This window comes from Podarcis muralis, chromosome 14 (assembly GCF_964188315.1).
Source record: "Podarcis muralis chromosome 14, rPodMur119.hap1.1, whole genome shotgun sequence".
Lineage (NCBI taxonomy): Eukaryota > Metazoa > Chordata > Lepidosauria > Squamata > Lacertidae > Podarcis > Podarcis muralis.
Window position 1 is genome coordinate 6,488,779 of NC_135668.1, and position 6,000 is coordinate 6,494,778.

Genomic DNA, 6,000 nt, shown 5'->3' on the forward strand with positions numbered 1-6,000 from the left:
TACTCTCATCCATGCTGTTCCACACATTACACAGAGAAATCCATTGCAGGAATCTGAGCCCAGTAAATGTATGAGATACCCGTTTGTTTCAATCCCAGGTCATGTGGACATCTGCTTTGCCACTGTGACAAAAGATAGTTTGGCCGTTGCTCAACATCTTGCCTGGTGAAGAGTTCTGGAGAAGTCAAAAGCCTGCTTCACTCTTGTGACATATTGATTGATCCCAATAAAGACATGATCCACGGGTGGATTTTGGAGTTTGTTTATGGGACTGGCTTTGATTCCCCCCTCCCTTCTCATGTTGCTGGGTACCGTTTAAAGAACCCACATATTTGATCTAATATGAACTGTATATATCTGTCTCATGGAGACTTTTCTTCCCCCACAAAAAAGAACAAATAGACTTTCTGTCTGCAGACACACATACTTAAGGGGATAGAAGTCGAAAGGAGGGGCAGGAAAATTGGGGGGAGGGGGGCTCTGCTCTCCCAGTCCCAGGAAAGGAAGGGTCTGCTGGTGGTGCTACCTTCAAATCAGTGCTCAAACTATAGGTGGGGAAGTAGGGGGTCTTTAATTAAACCCACAAGCCTCATCCAACTTAGCTTCTCCCAGTTTTAGCCTGCCAATATTTGGGTGTCCTGTCCCATCTTCTGCAGTGTTGCTCTTTTAATAGGCATGTCTTAAAAGGGTGTCTCTTAGATCCCTCTCTGGTCCCTCCATGCTGACCTTTGAGTCCACAGCTCTGGTAAAAGCCATTCCTCCTCACCCTCCTTGCACATCAAATTTCCAGGTGGTTGCTGGGTGCCGTCACAGGACTGGTTGCCATGAGACCCAAAGGGGGTGGGTGTTTGGGGCAGGGCTGGGTTGCTGCTGCAGATTAATTTCTGTCACTTGGCCTCTCTTGTTGCTTCCTGCTCAAGGTGGTTGCCTCATGGGAGACCCCCCCCCCCTGCCTGATGCAAGCTTGTTTGAGATGAGCAGGAGGCCCCAGAGGTGCCTAGCTCCCATTTCCGCGCACTGTATTGTGCCCAGGTTGTCAACCTGGCTTGTCTCTGTGGTTGAAGTGGCAACAATATGTGTGTCTTCTGCTGCCCAACAGATGTTTGGACTAGGCCTCCCCATCAGCCTCTGCCAGCGTGGCCAAAACATCTAGAGGGCACATCTAGAGAATGTTGTATATTAAAAAGCTTCCTGGAAGCCAGCCAAAGACTTAGGTGATAACATTTCTCCCTTTGAAGGTTGCCTGGTCTATAGAGGTCTGCCCAGGGGGGGTTGATCCATTTGCAGTCAAATTCTAGGTCCCAGGCCTTCACCAACTTGGTGCCCTCCTGTCCTTAGGCTATCAGGGCTGACGGGAGTTGTAGTGCAAAACACCCAGAAGGCATGAGGTTTGCAAAGGCTGAAGGATTCGTGTGCATACTTGAAAAATGCAAATACTGGAATTGAATTGTTTAATGATTTCCTTCCTGGGACTCTTTTGCTTTCTTTCTCTCTCTTTAAAGGGAAATGTACTTTCTTTGCTTACGACTGACTCATCATGGGCAGATGAAACTCTAATCAACCTTCAAATTCCTCTTGGGTGTTAAAAGGCAGGTGTGGCTCACTTTTCTACCAGTGGAAAACCACCCTCTTTCGCTAATGCTTGGAAGAAAAATTTAAACCTTAACGGTGATATCCGCCTCTATAAATGGTTAGCATTTCACAATACATTATTGCACCCTTCTGTACACATCACTGAGGCCTAAAGAAGCATAGTTAAAAGGTGTTAAGGGAAGGCTGGACCTTCTGCATGCACACACAAGTTGTTTTCTCTCCCATGTTATCCTTCTCTTCTTCCAAGCTGTCCCAAAAACCATGGAGGGTGGAAGTGGGATGAGGGAACACCTGTGGTCCTTCAGATATAGTTGGTCTCCAGCCCTCGTCATCATCATCCCTGACCACTGGGCATGCCAGCTCCTGGAGCTGATGGAATCTGGTGCCCAGGAACCCCTGGAAAGCCCCAGAGGTTCCCCATCCCCACACTCTTCCCTACATTGGACCTGCTGGGTGGTGGCGAATTAACAGGGTTTTCATCCTTGCAGGAACAGCCTGTGGGATGGGCTTTAATGGGCAGGAGAGGATATATTAATTGCAAGAGCAGCTGTGTTGCATGCTGAAGGTCCCAAATTGGAAGCATCTCCTGTTGGTTGCTTGGTTTGTTTCTGAAAGCAGCGTTGCAGGGGAAAGTCTCTCTGTGGTCGGAGACCCTGACGGACTGTGCCATGGCAGGCTAGATGGGGCCTGTGGTCAGATGCAGCAGGGACGACCCTCTGGTCTGCCTCGGTGGAGAAGAGCCTCCCTAGTCTGGCTCCGTTTCCCCCTTTTCCAGCGGACCAGCTGCAGGAGTAGCTCAGGCCCGCCCCCTCCAGCCTGTGCTGCTGACAAACCTCTAAGCCCCAGGGCTGGCCACGGCTGTTGTGGCACATTCCTGCTTCTCTGGGCAGAAGAAGGGCTTGTTTGCAAGCTCCTGCGCCTGGGAAAAGAGGCAACACCACAATATCACTTGATCAGCCAGCGAGGCCACATGACAAACAGCTGAGAGTCATTAGGGTGGGCTGGCAGGCAGGCTGGGCTGAGGGAGGGGGGGCTACTTTGGGTGCAGCCAGACTAGGGGAGCAAAGGGGACCTTCTGAAAACCGGCTCCTTGTTGCTCTTACGTCCTCACGTGCCAGCTGGCTGCTTTCCATGGCTCTGCTACTGGACCACAGACCCAGATTCCATCTCTGCTTGGGGACCTGTCTGTAGGACCTGCTGGGAAGGTGGGGGCAGCTGAGCATCTCCTGCCAGTTCCAATCAGGTAAGGAAAGGATTTCTTCATTCCTCCGCTCTCCTTTCTTCTTCTTCAGCGGTTTAAGCTCACGTTATCCGTGTGCAAACTACCTCACTAAAATTACACACCTTCAGTGAACCCGAACTTAGCTAAATTATTCCAGGGAATTAGGGTGAACTTCAGTTATGATGCCAATCTGCCAAAGGGGGGGGGATTTCAGATGGATTCAGTGAAATCCCCCTGGGTACGTTTCCTTGGAAGTCCTTTGAGCTCAGGGGGTGAATGTGTTTAGGGTGGCAGCCCCAAGCCCTTGGGGGACGGTAGGGTGGGCTCTGTGGTTCTCTGGAGCCTGACCCAGGGCTCTGCTGTTCACATAATGTGTCTAAATGCTGGAGGCTTTCTTGCTGAGCTGACCCTGGGAAAGTGGGTTTCCTTTAATTTTCAGAAAGCAAATTTTAATCTCTAAGCTGTGCTGCCCTAGCTTGTTCTTTATAAACGGGGCATGTTTAGGCCAAAGGAAGAAGTGTGAAAAAGAGAAAAGGTGCAAATGTATTCAGGTAGCTTTCAAACACTTAAAGGGATTTCTGAGCTTAGCCAAGCGGGTGCTTTGCATTATAACTCCCATCGGCCCCAGCCAGCACAGCCTTTTCTTCCATTTGCTCCTCAGCTGCATCCATCTCCAAAAGCTCGGGCGAAAACACAGCAGCTGGGTCAGGCAAGGCTGCCCTAGGATATTTTGCCACCTTAGGAAATACTGAAAATCCTGCCCCCACCTGCATGTATGCATGCCGCCAACTGACCATACACTTTGGGCCAGGGCCGGCCCACCCATGAGGCAAGGTGAGGCAGCTGCCTCAGGTGGCAAGATTCACCTGGGCAGCAGACCCTGATGTCGATCTTCTCCCCACAGCCCTTGTTCCTGATTTTCCTTCTTCACTGGTGGGTTGGGGAGCTCCATGATGGGGTTTGCCTCAGGTCCCAAAATGTCTTCCGCTGCATCCATGTCTGCATGCCACCTGAGGTGCCCTGGGGAGTGAAAGGAAGGGTGCAGGAGGGCAGTGGTGGGCATGCTGGGGTGGGCCTTAGGCGGCCACCTTCCCCCACCTCCTGGGCAGGGTGGCTGGCCCAGCGGACAGGGCATGTCACTCTCCCACATGGGTAGGAACTGTCATGCAAGGGCTGCTCCCCTCACTCTCTGTGGGGCCTGGGCAGGACAGCTCCCGGCCGGATTGTGTCCTTTGCCTTTCAAGATGGGCCATGGAGAGCCTTGTTGCTGGGTGGCTGGCCAGTCCAGACTCAGAAGGACATAATGCTCTTAATGAAGGGAAAGAGAAAAAGGCCACTTTGTTACATGCATTCAGCTCCCACCAAGATGAAAAGAAATAATTCTTTGCTCGGGGATCATATGATGCAGCCTGGAAGTTGGCGGTTTGTCAGTTGTGCGCTGGGCCAGAGGCAGGTCTTCAGCCTTGCTGCAACTGCAAGCCGGGCGACCGCAGCACAGTTGTCTGGCCGGGTTCCTCTTCCTTCAGCTCCTCTGAACTTCACGAAAGCGAAGGGGATGTGGAGAAAGAGCTTGCGGAATTTCTTTTTGTTCAAGCCGTCCAAAAGCACTGAGGGCCTGTCAACCACTTGCACTTCGGGGCTGAATTAAATCAACCACATTTAACAGACAGAATAAACTATAAGGAACTCAAGCATTTCCCAGCTCATTTCAGGCTGTTTGGCTGGATGTCAAGGTGAGGTGCAACCAGGAATTGGGGAGAAGCTGCTTCGGAAGGAGAAGGTCTCCAGCTTTGATCGCTGGAAGCATCTCCAGTCCAAAGGCTCAGTCACAGGAGAGGCTTCTCTGCCTGAAGCTATTATTATTATTATTATTATTATTATTATTATTATTATTATTATTAAATACCCCACCCATCTGGCTGGGTTTCCCCAGCCATTCTGAGCAGCTCTCAACAGGAGCAAGCAGGAGTCTGAAGGGTGGGCCGAGGAGGCAAGGGGGCAGGAGGATGATCCAGGGGTAAGGGTCAGTGATTTGTGGGGTTCGGTGCCACCCGTGAAGCAGGGGGGAGAGGGGCAGTCGGAGAGGAGGTGGAGGAAGAGTTGCAGGAAGGTGAAGAGGTGGAAAAGATTCCCAGGGAGGGTCGGGGAGAATCTCCTTCGTCCCCTGGTATCTACAAGGACAAGGAGGGGCTAAAAGCGACAGGAGCTGCTGGAGATGCTTTCATGTGGTACATCAGAAGAGGGGAGTTAAATGTCCTGATGGAGGCATGGTTGCGCTGTTGCACAGACTGTTTAGGGACTCAGCTATACAGCTGCAAATAAAACGTTTTGAATGTGTTGTAAAGTGCAAGATACAGAGGGCGATTTTGAGCCAAAGCAAATTCAATGCGTTTTTCAAAACGATTTTCAAAAAAGCATTTTCACAACGTTTTTAACATGTGTGTAGATCCCACCTTGGTTGGAGGACAAGTCTGAAGATGGAGATGCCTATCTAGCTATTTCGCATGAGTGGTGCATGCAATTCTTGCACCTTAGGAGCTGACGTAGTTGAGTGCTTTGCCAATAAAAAACTAGACTTCCAATCGCATGTCCTCATTGGGGGCTGGGTGTGCTCAGGATAGAAGCCCCGGGGAATCCCTGCCTGTCTAAGTAGACAAAGATGCCCTATAAACCTGCCTTCCAGCCAGAGTTTATGCCAAGTCTAAGAGAGGACCAAAGCCCTGGGGGAAAGGATGGGAAGCAAACAAAACTTTTGAGCAGGGGCAGAAGCGCCCCAATCTCTGTTATATGAGCTCATTAAATCCCTTAGAGTGCAAATTCCCCTGGTTTTTGTTCACTCGGGTGAAATTTGTAGCAATTATATACAACATTCCCTTTTGGCACAAGAATGTTCCGTAAAACCCTGCATGAAATATCCACCCAGGCAGTTAATATAGCGCTACCCATTTGCCTTGCTTCAGAGATTTCTGTATCATTAACAGCTAACAAGTCATTTTCAAACATCCACATCCAAACAGGGAAGGCACTTAGATGGGTCCCCTGTTCATTGAAGAAAAGGCACTGGTGGCTTCAGCGATAAAAGAGCCATCCTTTGTTGCCAGGTAAGTTGTGTCAAGAATCAAAGGCGAGGGAAACAACAAGGACTTTTTTCTGAGATAAAAAGCAAGAATCCTAGCGAGAATAAA

The 6,000-nt window shown here is 50.1% G+C and overlaps 1 protein-coding gene across 3 annotated transcripts in view; it reads left to right on the forward strand.

Annotated features, from left to right (window-relative positions):
• The first annotated feature begins 2,640 nt into the window (after positions 1-2,640).
• Positions 2,641-6,000, forward strand: part of LOC114584543 (ras-related protein Rab-27A) — a 19,674-nt gene continuing 16,314 nt past the window's right edge. Inside the window, exon 1 of one of the 3 annotated variants that reach the window (XM_028706493.2) lies at positions 2,641-2,836. The gene's annotated coding sequence lies outside the window, so the exon portion shown is untranslated. Of the gene's footprint in view, positions 2,837-5,874; positions 5,917-6,000 lie in introns of those variants that run through there. The other 2 variants (XM_028706488.2, XM_077918636.1) reach the window with 2 other exon arrangements.